The sequence below is a fragment of the Panicum virgatum genome, chromosome 7N, assembly GCF_016808335.1.
Source record: "Panicum virgatum strain AP13 chromosome 7N, P.virgatum_v5, whole genome shotgun sequence".
NCBI lineage: Eukaryota > Viridiplantae > Streptophyta > Magnoliopsida > Poales > Poaceae > Panicum > Panicum virgatum.
In genome coordinates this window covers 10,471,107-10,484,656 of record NC_053151.1, presented here as the reverse complement: position 1 = coordinate 10,484,656, position 13,550 = coordinate 10,471,107, and the positions used below count along the sequence as shown (strand labels likewise).

Genomic DNA, 13,550 nt, shown 5'->3' with positions numbered 1-13,550 from the left:
TTTATTTATTGCTTGCATTAATTTTGATGGGTTCCTACCAAGGATGACTAGATTCTTTTACCCTTGCCTTGTAGCCAGGTTACTTAATTAATTTTGATGGTAGATGCTGCTTAGTTTGCTTAACTGGGATGGTATTAAACAACATGAATACTTATTTATGCTCTGTATTCAACTATGATGATTTAATTACAAGACCATAAATATTAATCGGAACATGGAGTGACCACCCAGGACAACAGTGCAACCACAAGGCTATATGGCTCTGGCTTGGTCAATTAATTAGAAACCTTAGTGTGCGATATGCTTTACATGAAAAAGGTTAGGTGTTGTCGTTAGTTGGTGTATAGACCTGCTCATTTGGGTTGTGGGCTTAGCTAAGACACGTTACCCTTAAGGGAGCTTTATACACTGCGCTGTCATGTAACCTAGCGAGCAGTCCGCACTAGGGAATCTTTGTAAAGACATCGTAGTGAATCCCTAGCCACTCACTAAAGGAAGTGTTTAAGGGCTTTGCAAACCCGGGCAACATGAGAAACACGACTTGTGGGTAAAGATGTGCCACCTCTGCAGAGTGTAAAACTAACCGGTTAGCCGTGCTCACGGTCATGATGGGCCTAGACCCTCACATGAGTAAACTATGGAAGATGGACTTAAATTGTGCATTTAATTGATGTTGGGGATGCTTTACAGTAATTGTGGGATGGTATACACTTATACTTGCTAGTAATTAAGTTGCTTAATAAAATTTGACTAACTAAAATGCTAACTGCTTAAACGCATAGTCATCCTACCAGAAGAAATTTACTTAGGATCAAGGTTTGACAACACCAGCTTCAATACCCATGGCTCAGAAGACACTTCGTCAATTCTCAGCCCCGTCCAATAGCCATATCCCTACTGGATTGAACAATGACCAAGGCACTAATGGCTTTGAGATAAAGACTAGGCTTGTCAACATGGTCCAAGCATGTCCCTTCTGCGGAAAGGCATCAGAGGATACCCATGCTCATCTACAGAATTTTCTGGAAGTGAGCAGCATAATAAACCCAAAAGGCACTACGATGGATAATGTTCGTTTTCGACTGTTCCCATTCTCTTTGCTTGGGAAAGCAAAGACGTGGTTCTGCACCTACAAGCAAGCATTCAACACTTGGGACGCGTGCTCCAATTCTTTTCTGGTCAAGTACTTTTCGGTGAGCAAGACCAATGCCCTTAAGAACAGGATTTCCAGTTTTGAACAACTCCAGGATGAGACAGTCCCGGAAGCCTGGGAACGCCTTCAGGAATACATTGCAGCATGCCCACACCACGGCATGGTAGAATGGCTTATCATTCAGAACTTCTTCCATGGCCTGAACCAGTGATCGCAAGATCACATGGACGCAACAGCGGGAGGAGCATTCCTCTCTCTCGATGTTGCAGGAGTTAAAGAGCTCATCGACAAGATTGCTTCCAACTAGAGTTGGAAGGGAGATAAGCAGCCGGCCCATGCAAAAGGAATAGATGAAATTGACAGTGTCAATATGCTGGCAGCCAAGATAGATCTTCTATGAAAGCTAGAATATCCACACCAGGAGGTTAACCAGATTATGGAGTCTCAGATGACATGTGAGAAATGTGGCAATACTGGACACTCGGGCAAATCTTGCCTATTCACTCAAGGGGACGAGAACTCCATTGGGAACAACACTCCCAATGACTCAGACTGTCGTCCTCAGCAAGGTTGGAATTCTAAGCCCGACCTCCCCTTCGGCCAATAGCAAGGTAACAATTTTAATAACAGTTTTCAGCCCACGCTTAAAAACTTCATGAACGGCCAAAAACAAATGAATGACAACATTAGTGAGAAATTTCTTGCTAATGATAAAATTCTTGAGTCTTTTGGCTATGCAACTAGATGGGTTTAATTCTATTATTAAACATCAGTTGAGTTTCAACAAATTGATAGAAACTAAAGTAACTCAGCTGGCCTCATCCTGCCTTAACCATGACATGGGGAAGCTATCCGGGCAACCGGAAGAGACCCCGAAAGAAAGTGTGAGTGCGGTAGCTGTGCGGGCAAGACAATCCGCATAGAAACCACCTCTTCCACAGGATGCAGGTACACGGTGGAAGACCGTAATTGCCAGGAATACCGATGCTGAAGACGGGGTGCTGGAGGAGGCCGAAGAATCCAACACCATTGCTACCTAGGAAGACCCCGTGGAACCCCCTAGAACTTCACGGGAGTGTCACGATACAACCACCTTACCGTTTCTAGAGCGGAGAAGGAGGCCGGTGGCCGACGAGCAATTCGGCAAGTTCGTCGAGGTAACTAAGAAGTTTTATGGCAACATACCACTTCTTGATACTATGCAGGTTCCCACGTACGCCAAGTATCTCAAAGATATCCTTGGCAATAAGAGGGTCATGCCGACCACCGATGTCATGTAGCTTACGGATGAGTGTAGCAGAACTATACTCAGCCCTCTCCTGGAGAAGAAGAAGAAACCAGGATGCCCTACCATCACATGTTCCATAGGAGCTCAACACTTTAAGCACGCTCTTTGCGATCTGCGAGCAAGCATCAGCGTCATGCCAAAGGTAATTTATGATAAACTTAACCATCATGCGCTTGCTCCTACTGCCATGTGTTTGTAGCTAGCAGACCAATCAATTCATCATCCCGCAGGGATCGCCGAGGATATTCTGGTGAAAATACGGAATTTCTTCGTCCCCGTTGATTTTGTAATTCTTGACATGGAGGTAGACACTACGATCCCTCTCATACTGGGGAGGCCATTCTTGAGTATGACAAATGCACACATTGATGCAGGAGTTGTAGTAATCCAACTCAACATCAATGGGCAGAAGGAGAGATTCGGTTTCAGACCGAAGGATGAAAAATGCTCACAGATCAAAAGTTTCAACCGGAAGAAATCTATGAAAGAGCTGGAGAAGCCGTATTCCCTCATTGAATTCGTGGAGAATCTTCGAACTCGGGAGGAGATTAAGGTGTGTAACCAATGGAACGCGAAGCGGAATATCCAACGTAGGAATTTTTTGGAATTTGGGAAGAAAGTGTCGCTACCAACGATGTATCCAGGTAAGTCATCCGACCTATCCTTTCATCTTGTGTCCTTAAAAAAATAGTTAGTTTAAATCATTCAAAAACTCAAAAAAAAAATAAAAAGTATAAAATAAAATATAAACAAAAACAAAATAAATAAATTAAAGCACAAACAAAAAAATGTTTTCTGCTTTGAATAAAACTCTCAACTCATATGTGTGGAAATCCATGTAAAGCTCTTATCATGGAGATGATGAATAGTTGCTCTGTCCATACTTTGCAAGAGCCTCGTATACAACTTTCTACTCTCCTAGTACTTGAACTAGTTGGCACATAAGTAGTGTTGACGGTCACTAACGACCCATTTTGACCGTCAACTATCATGCAAAAGTCGAGCATCAGAAGGAATAAATGTTAGCATAGGATGTTTATTTGACGAATTCCATAGATGCTGGTCTGAGAATGTGTGCAGGTGAATTTGGGACAAAACTGTAGGTAACGAGCATATTATCCAATGCATCAATTCCTGGGCCAAGCACAAACAAGCCCAAAGGCCAAACGGACCCACTTGGCAGCTGCACATGAGAGAAAGACACAACCCATAAGCAAGGTGACACGTCATCAATCGGAGGCAACACCTTCTCGACGAATCAGACGTGTTCACGAGGATCCACAGGCCCACCAGAGCACCAAAACTGACTCAAGACAGGTCCTTACCCATATACATGGCATGGGGGCCCACCTAGCAGTCTTTTGACCAAAGACCGGGGCAAACTGGGCCAGCCCAAGGCCAGCCGACCAACCAAGTCACCCGACCTGGTGGTGGCAGCCCACGGGCCCCACCGCCTCTCAGAAGACACGTGGCGAGGTGTGGTTGGTCCCCAATGGCGGTTTGGCTCATTTCCCGGGCAAGAGGCTGGTGGCTCCCTCCTATAAATACAAGGGGAGGGGGTGAGAATGAAGACACACACCACACACACCACAAATCAACACTTTACTCTCTTCTTGAGTTCCTACTTGAGTTGAGGATTGTCTTAGGGAGTTTAGGAGTAGAGGTACTCAGGAGGGGCGCCGGCAATGGCGCTCTTCTCCAAATTGTACCTCTATGAGAGTGAGGGAGATAGTCGGGGGATGTGCCGGGCTTGTCGGCGCTCTTCTCCGCTTGTACCTCGACGGATGCTTATTTGGTTGTAAGTGTTCGAGAGTTTCTTTGCTTCTTTAGAATTAGAGTTTAGATCGCAAGTTATCATCTCTGCCTTATATTAGATGATGTGTATGCTAGCGAGTAGCATTTGACTCTAGAGTGGGGCCCAGATAGAAAAGGATAACCCTGATCGCCTCTAGAGTTAGTAGGGAAAGGCGTAGACGTGGTGTTTGGGCTGGACTATACCACTCAGTTGCCTGATAGTCCCACGGTTTGTAGAGGTAGCCGGCAGGTGGTGACAGCCCTGTTCAAGCCTTTTAGTAATCCTCCACGTTCGGATATCAGATAGAGCACATATTGGAGCTATCGACTTGTATAAGCCGGTCGATACCTTTAGCTCGAAGTATAATGGCGACATGATCTCTTCTTCTAAACATAGATTCTAGATCTTAGAAAGTCCTCTCTTTCCTATCCTCCTACACCAGTGTGTGTGTCCTTGGACTGTCTGAACCCGTAGATAGTGTACTCACATTCTCCTTTGGATACGATACCCTGGAATACTCTTGGATGAAAGCTACAGCGGTATCCTTGCACTTGCGGATTTTATTCGTGACGTTACAAAGTACCAACAAGTAGTTCCACTAAAATCTGGTTTGAGTGGGAGCATGAGCTTGATTTCCAAGTCTAAGTTGTTGTGAGATTTGAGATAGCCCGAATCGGGATGAAACTGCTTACTCTAGTAGGGAACCTCTCGGAATTTGTTTAAAATGAAACATGGTAAAGATTTCCCCTTTGGTTTGCATGTCCTAACCAGAGCCATAATATTTTATCATATGAACTGATATAAGCTATCTTGAGTTATTTTGAGCTTTGCCGAATGGTGAGTCCGTTAGAGGAAGGTACTTGTCATCTACCGATCTTTCTCTTTTGCGTACCCAGTGTTTTGATAGCCTCAAAATGTCTGGCATATCAATTACCTACCCCGGGTATTGATATCCACCTTCGCCAAACAATTCCTCTCACAACAAAACCCAATATCTCCACAGTGAGCCTATCCATCTCGAATGGTCTATCCAAGCAATGCTCCCTACCAAATACTCTATCATTATGGAGTGTGTTTCATCTTCTTAAAAAAATGGAGCAGAAGCAATGAAAAAAAGGAGTGAGACAAGACCCATACCTCCACTCAAGAGAGTTGAAATAAGGAGCTCAAATAAAAAGACCAAAAATTCTCTAAGTGTGAGTTCATTTCCTCCCTCTCTCCTGAACATTTTACCTACCATAAGATCGGGATTTGATCGAGTACCAACCTCTTGCGAACCACTCTTCGGCTCGGCAACACAGATAACCAAGGTATGCTACACTCTCCCTACCTGAAACTCCACATATCAGCCTTAGAGTAGGAAAGAAGATGGTCAAAATTTCCGACCATAGTGAGGATCATACACCTTGAGCGACTTGAGAGTACCATTGGGGAATCTTAAACCACTTTTGAAAAACTTGCAAAACTCCGAGTTAGGAACCTGAATAGGAGGAAGGAAATATTCCGATGAAGGTTGTTCAATCTCTCAACCGCCCAAGACGAGGGATGAAATGCGAGTAAGCCCCATCTCTAGAAACCAAGGTATGAGCCAACTTATTCAAAGTACATATAGGTTAGAGTATTATGTTGTGCATAAGGTTTCTGCAGGGTACGAGCATTGATGCAACTCTTGATCCACCGAGCCTCTGCTTTAGCTTTGCTCGAGGACGAGCAAAAGTTTAAGCTTGGGCGGGTGTAGACGGCCATTATTTCCCATTTTGACCGTCAACTTCTCGGGAATAAAATGAGCTTCACACTATGTTCCATACATATTTTGCTTATTTCTAACAAGTGCAACAAGTTTTTGATGAGTCATGGTTGCAGGAACTAATGTACCAAAAATCAGGAAAAAAGGGCCAAATCCCAGGCCGACCGGCCTCACCTAGGCCGGCCGGCCTAGCACCTCCACTAACTATGCCACGTCTTCAGTCCAGGAGTGAAGTAACATGCTCATATTACCTCTAAACCATGGATTGCACGTTGATTTGATCAAATGGACCGAAAGGCCTAGCACATGGATTGAAAGGCCCACCTGCAACAATTACCAAGATATTTTGGGCCGGCGCACCACTATGGACTTCATGCACCCTTGGATCAAGATGTCGGTAAAACGGGAGGCCGAGATGAGCCAAACCCAGGCCGGCCGGCATAGGAGAGGACGGCCGGCCAACTAACTGTCATGCCTCAACCCGACGCAACCACTACCGACCTCCAGGAGTGATCAAGAGCGTCCACGAAAAGGCGGTGCAGATTTGACAGAGATCCCAGGCCGGGCGGCCTAGGGGAGGCAGGCCGGCCTCACTTTGTCATGCCTCGAGCCCATCTTTTGCGTGGAAGCTAAGCAGCCGACCTACTTGCGTAAAGTGCACGCGCTAGCTTCAGCACCGCCTTGGAAGAGCTATAAAAGGACACCCACACCTCCATTCAAACACACACAAAAGGAGCTCTCTTCTCTCATTCTTAGTTTCTAGAGTAGATTAGGTAGTTTGGGAGTTATAGTCGAGTCGAGCTTGCCTCGGGATTCCGGAGTCGTCGTTGGAAGTCGGTATACGCTCTTGTATCTTTTCCTTTGACATTTATCAATATAAGTTATCTTCTTTATCTTTTCGAGTCAGCTTTACCTTCCGTATTTATTTACCTTTCCAAGTTATCTTACTTGTGTGCGGAAGTAATTCCTCTAGCTTAGGCTTTGTACCTATCTTGTTTATCGGGATCTTACCTTACGGGTTTTCTCGCCCGGACTAGGGAGGCTCAAGTTAGTTCCCTAGGTTGAGGGGGATTTCTCTTGTTAGCTACAAGAGAAATCCTAACACCGAGAGCAGACGTGGTGTCTGAGCTTAGTGTTAGGTAAAAAGTGTGTCCCACCCCACGGTACCATTGTGGTAGGCAGCAGGTGGTGACAGCCCTGTCCATCCCTTGTAGTCCACCACGTTCGGGTGTTTTCATAGCAGTAGTTGCAGGTTGCCGTTGGACTCCCCTCTCACCCCTTTCTGAAGTCCTTCCTCTTCCAGCCGCCGAAGTAAGGTCTAGGTTCCCGATAACTAGTTAGAAATAAGGTTTAGTCTAGAGAGGCTAGCTCGATAGTTTAGAAGAGTTTTAGGAGTCTTTCTCGCTCGTTGTCCTCCCAGCTGCTTACCTCTCTAAGGATTAGAGTCTCCTGTGTCAGACGGTCATCGTTGGCCATTATCTTAACTATCCTATCAGGCCTACTATTACTAAGTTAGTTGGTTGATATCTTTAGTAAAGTTTGTCATTCGATTCTTCGATACTCCTTAACCATAGTGCTTCCCTGAGGAAATATACGATACCCTGGAATACTCCAAGGTGAAGTGCTACAGTGGTGATTCTGTGCGCTTGCGGAATTGATATTCTTTTGGGCATAAGAAACGCCAACAAGGTCCCACACTGGAGTACATCTAGTCTCGTTACCTCTTTGCATAAACTCTTACACCGTACTCGAACATCTGGGAGTGCACTAATTGCAACACAGTTGTTACGACAGACGGACAGGGCTGTCACCACCTACCGTCTACCCCAGTCACATTGTGGAGCACAGTCATATCCGAAGGATCCCGCATACCCGAGCGCCACGCCCGTGTATGAAGTCACTACCCTAGCGTCCCCGGGTCTCCCACCCTTCGGATGGACAAGTAAAACGTTAGAGCAAGCCCGAAAGCACAACGAGCCAATATCCGTACCCAGATCATTTAGCCTAACCATATTATTAGCATAACTCATGAATAACCAAAGCATGGATTGATAGACTATAGAGATAGCATAACAACCATGGCAAAGCTCTATATTATGAATAGAGTACTGACAGATAGAATACAAAGCCATACCGAGAGCTGAGGATTGGTCAACAACTCCGAGGACGACTTGATTCGCTAAAGAGAAACTAGCCTAGCTCCACTACCTAAAGCAAGAGACCAAGAGAGAGCCTCCTTGGAAGAATGAGGTGTGAAGTGTGTGTGTGTGTGTGTGTGTGTGTGTGTGTGTGTGTGTGTGTGTGTGTGTGTGTGTGTGTGTGTGTGTGTGTATTGAGAGGGGTGGAGGAGAGGCCTATTTATACACTTGGAGGTCAGTTCCCGCCATCTCCTCACATGAAAACATTGCAAACCGACTTGTAGAGGATCAGATCTTCCTTCCCGCCAAAGTGCACCTGGACGCGTTGCAAGGAGGGTTTGGCCGAACCTGGGGTTCGGCCGACCCCCCTATGCCACCTCTGGTCACCGCCTTTGGCTGAGGCACTGGCAGGTGGGTCCATGTCTTGATCTTGTATGTTTTCCATTTTTATATGTCGGTTTGGTCTGTCATGTGGGCCTTCCCTTGGATGTGTGATGCAGGATGCGATCTTTTGTGGTTTTTGCTGCGTCTTTCTTCGTGTTTTCGTCTTATTCCATTCTTGCTTATCTGAAATGGTAAATCTCCAAAATAATTGTGGAACTAGGTTAGTAGTACAAATATGTGAGTAAGGTGTGTGTTTTTCCTTTATTATTGAGTCTAGTTGACAGTCATATTTTGCACTTAAGGACCGTCAACACCGGGGTGGGAACACCGTCCTAAGGGGAGAGCAAAACATCCCGAGTACTAGCCTGGTATGGAGTAGTCGGACCAGGTACTAGCCTGATAGGGAGTAGTTGGACCGAGTACTTGCCTAATAGGGAGTAGTTGGACCGAGTACTTGCCTAATAGGGAGTAGTTGGAGATGTTTCCTGCCTATTTCAAGGGCTCAAAGGTAACAGAAACTGCCTGTGTACCTGCCGAAATAGGATCACGAAGATGCTACCGGGGTGAAGGGATGATGTCCTGATGAGAGTTTGGAGAAACAAGTTTGAATAATGGTATATATTATATAAGAGCTGATCTTGATACAAGACGCTTAACTTCAAAACTTCTGAATTTGTTACCTAACCTCTTGTGCACGAGTGTGCCGACTACCTCAGTATATAAGAATAAAGCCTAGGATAATGCTCTTTTAGAGCGGTGCGACCCTCTTGGCTCATCTAGCCTTGACGTGGGTCCTCATGCTTGCGAGGAGGATTAGGAGGGAGTTGGGGAGCTCCAAGAGCTTTGTGTAGGTTGCGGCATTCAACGGCCGAGTGCTTGCCGCTTGGATGCCATGGACAATGCTTGTGGAGGGCTTGCTCGAAGCGATGCTGGATGAGGTCTGCTCGTTTACTCTGGTGGAGTGGAGGGGCTTGCCTAGATGGGCCAGCTTCTGAGTCATTGGCTCTGATGTTCGTCCGCTTGCGAGCCGGCCTCAAGTAGTCGTCGTGGATGTGGTAGTTGGAGAAGGGGTTGTATGCCTCCGCTTCCTCGCGTTCTTGCCTTTTGGAGATGATGACGGTGCTGGCGTCACGCTCGATGTTGATGACATTGCGTATGTCATTGTTGGAGTAGTCGTAGGACTCTCTAGCGTCGTCCTGGATGCGCTCGAGTACGTGTTGATGGCGTTCGGTGCGCTTCTGGTTGTGGATCCTGTGTCGCTCCTTCTCGAAGTCGTTGTCCTCTTCCTCCATCTTGATAGTGACCGTGACACTTGGAGGAGGATGAGAGGACTCATGGTTGAAGTTGGCTATTACCTCTGTGCTGGTCTGGGTTGTCTGCATGTCATTGTCGGAGGGGTACTCCTTGAAATCATCAGAGTCATAGTCGTCCAGATTGACTCACTCCATCGAGTCATCCTCATAGTCAATCTCTATGAGGCGCACCATATTGACTTCTCGGGATAGGTCCTTGGTGTATTCTTCTTTGCTTGGAGGTGGCAGAGATGGTCCCCCTTGTAAGGGAAGTTCTTCAAAGGTTTGATCGTGAGGATTGCTTCAATAGACGGTTCGGCCCTTAGGGGTTATTTTTATAGTCAGAATAGAGTTGTTAGGGTTTTGGTCCCCCTCTTCTGACTCAGTTTTGATTTGGTTGGGCGTGAGGGCTTCCCGAGGGTCGGTGGCCTCTTCTTGTTGGAGTAGGATTAAGGAATCTAGATCCTTTTCCAAATTGGTTAGGGTCGTTTTCTCGGAGGTTTTTTGGAAAATCCTAGCCAAGTTTTGCAATCCTATTAGAAAACTTGGCATGCAGTAGCATGGTTTCGGAGGAGGCAATCCCATCGCAACCTGGAGAGCTGTGTCGTCCCATCCTTTCGAGGGTTCAAGATTTGGAATGTGTTGGTAGGTGTGGTTAATCTTGGAGAACGGATCGCTTTGATGGTCAGGTTGTGGGGTGTTTCCTTCATGAACCTGGTGGTTTCCAAGATTAGATTGGAAATTGTCCCACATCTTCTTGGCCTTTGACTGTTGCCAAAGTCCATCGATTTTGTGAGGGTTACATAACCCTTCCATGATCAAGTCTATGTCGTCTGACCAGTCATCAAGATCATCAAATGTATCAGGGTGATCCAGACTGTTCAGATAGTTGATGAATTCCCGATCATCATTTGGATTAAGGAATTCTGGGGTGATTTTGATGTGATCAAGATCGAATGAGTTGGGGTGCTCAAGCACATTAATGAATTCGTCAAAATCCTGGTTAAGCCTTGCCTTAGGAGTGTTGTACTCCTTGGCGTTAAGGGTGTTCTCAGCTAGTTTGATGCAATCTAGCAAAGTATTATCCACTCGATCTAGATGAGCGAAGATGTCATCTGATTGAGGGTTGCGTTATCTTATTGTGGGACAGTTTTTGACGTATGGAACGCCATATTCATCCAGAGTAGTTTGAGCGAGGTCAATGCACTCGACAAGTTTCTCAGAAACGCGATCAATTCCGTCGAGTAGATCGAAATTGTCTACGCAAGAGTGAGAAGTTATCTCAGGATTGGTCTAGAATCTTTTGATTAAATCAAAATTTTCTTCCCCTTGGGATTCCTTAGGGGTGTTTTCTGTGTTGGCAACTTGAGTCGCCGAGTTGTTTGGGATGAGAGCCTCGTTGTCGAGGCTAGATTCTACATTCTCTGGATCGACGAGGTGGCTAGCGAAGCCACCTGATCCGTCCACGACATAGATCCAGGATCTGAAGGAGAGTATTGTGCCCTTCTCCAAGACGTTACAGGAGTTGGAGGAAGCCATCAAGTTCGTCGAGAGATCGTCAGAGTTTGGCCCCACGGTGGGCGCTAGCTGTCGGTGTTTTACTGTCACGTCTACCTAGGGAAACCCTTAGGTAGAGGGATGATCATGGGAAGATGCCGAGATCAAGAACACGATGGTGCAAGCAACACAAAGGTTTAGACATGTTCAGGCCGCGAGTTGCGTAATACCCTACGCCCTGTTTGGTGGTGTGTATTGCCTTGGGTGTAGATGGGTGCGTAGACGATGGGTCTATGTTCGCTATCCCCTGGAGGGGTCCTTGCCCGCCCTTATATAGGCCGGGGGAGCAAGGTTACAAGAAACCCTTGATCGATATGAGCTTAGGAGTCTGCACCGAGTACTATTCGGGTGGTTTCCTTCTATACCGACTAGTTTTAAGTCTACACGACTAGTTACATGACGCATGGGTATGAGACATGCCCCATCCCATATCTAGTACGGAACCGTGCCACGTCAGGTATCCTGTGGCCCCGGGTCTGACAGGCCAAAATTCCACATACTTACTGCAACGGTGGGTGCTGTTATGATTGCAATTAGATGAATTTGAATTAAGTATACGGTGTGTAAGAATGCATGACGCCAACATAATGTTGGTAATTTGCAATTCTGTGGTAATTGTCTATAATTAAGTTACTCTCTTGATAAGAGATTTGGCTAATCCATTTTGTGTATGTACATAAGATACAAAAATATTCCACATTAATGCCTAGAGCCATACAATAGTAATTGTAGGCTTTTGAGGAGAATTTAGTGGCATTCTCCATCCTGATGGATTTTATTAGGTGTTCCGGATAATGTGCTCTTAATTTGATAATTTGAGCAATGAATCATGCGGAAGTATGATTTCCTGTGGATAATAAACACATGCGGGGCCATCAGTTGATGCATCAATAAGTACCATGAAGTACCAATATGGTTCGGCTAATGGATGAATGGACCATAATTTTCTCATTGAATACGTTCAAAGAATTGTAGTGGTTCAGCCCTGATCTTAAGATAAGATATTCTTAAGATTGATTTTCCCATGGCATATGTGATGCACATAAAATCTGAAGATTTAGGAAATTTTAAATTATTTATGTGGTAACCAATTGAATTGCTGATAATTTTTACGTCATCCATATCCCATGATGATTAAGGCGATGATGCCATATCTTGAGGATATCAAGATTCTGAAAATTATCTTGTACGCAACATTTCTACTAGTTTGATGTACTCGTTGATATTGAAGGAATTCTTTTAAGAATTTGCTTAATATATCTGTCAATTTTATGATGAATTGATATTCATCATTGTTGTCATTATGTATTTTCACATGGAAGTCATTGTGACAGATATCTCTGTAACTCAATAGGGTACGAGTTGAATTGGGATATAGGAGTGCATCCACAATTTGCTAATTTGGTACCCATAGGGAGAATTAATGTGGCTCGACCAAAATCAATGATCACAACATCGCATCATGCGATTTGTGTGAAATTTCCTATGCTCTTTGTGATAGTTTGAAAGCATTTAATTTCTCTGAGCATAGTATTAGTGGTACCATGTCCACTAAATAGATTCCTTCCTTCATTTGGATTGTCCCTGTGGGATAATCCTTGACAATAAATATTTACAATACAATATAAATATGGCTAGGTAATCAAGTTGCTGGGAATTATGGAGATTAGGTTGTGTCTCCAAACATGTCATTGGATTCGAATTCCACGACCATGTCGTCAGTGCTCAATAGGTTATTCCACGTGGTGGGATCTTCTCATTATCATGTTCCGTACGAACATCTTGAAGCAACTAATGTTAGTAGGTCGAATGTTGAAGTGTGCTTCAAACTTGTTCCCTTGAACTTGTTTGCCAATGGATTTCAAGTATAAGTCAACCAACTGTTTGGCAGTGTTGCACTTTTAGTGATGTGATTGTGACAATCACACTTTTGACAAACTTGAAAGTTGTCATGTTGAGAATTTTTCAGAAAAATGCCTTTGCCTTTGTTAAGATCCTTGTTTTTGAGATGATTCTTGGTTTTCCCTTGAAATTCACTTTTGAGTTTCATGCCACCAAACTTCGAGTCTACTTATTTCGAGTCTAACATAATTGGATTTTCCTTGCCACCTTTAAATACTAGATCATACCATATTATATGTTCATTGTGTAGATCTACTCATTTCGAGTCTAACACAATTGGATTTTCCATTTAAA

The 13,550-nt window shown here is 44.8% G+C and overlaps 1 non-coding gene across 1 annotated transcript; it reads right to left on the bottom strand.

Moving 5' to 3' along the window:
* Positions 1 to 1,208: 1,208 nt before the first annotated feature.
* Positions 1,209 to 1,315, bottom strand: LOC120684118. Its single transcript, XR_005679101.1, has one exon. It is a non-coding gene; the product is annotated as a small nucleolar RNA R71 (small nucleolar RNA).
* Between the last annotated feature and the right edge of the window lie 12,235 nt (positions 1,316 to 13,550).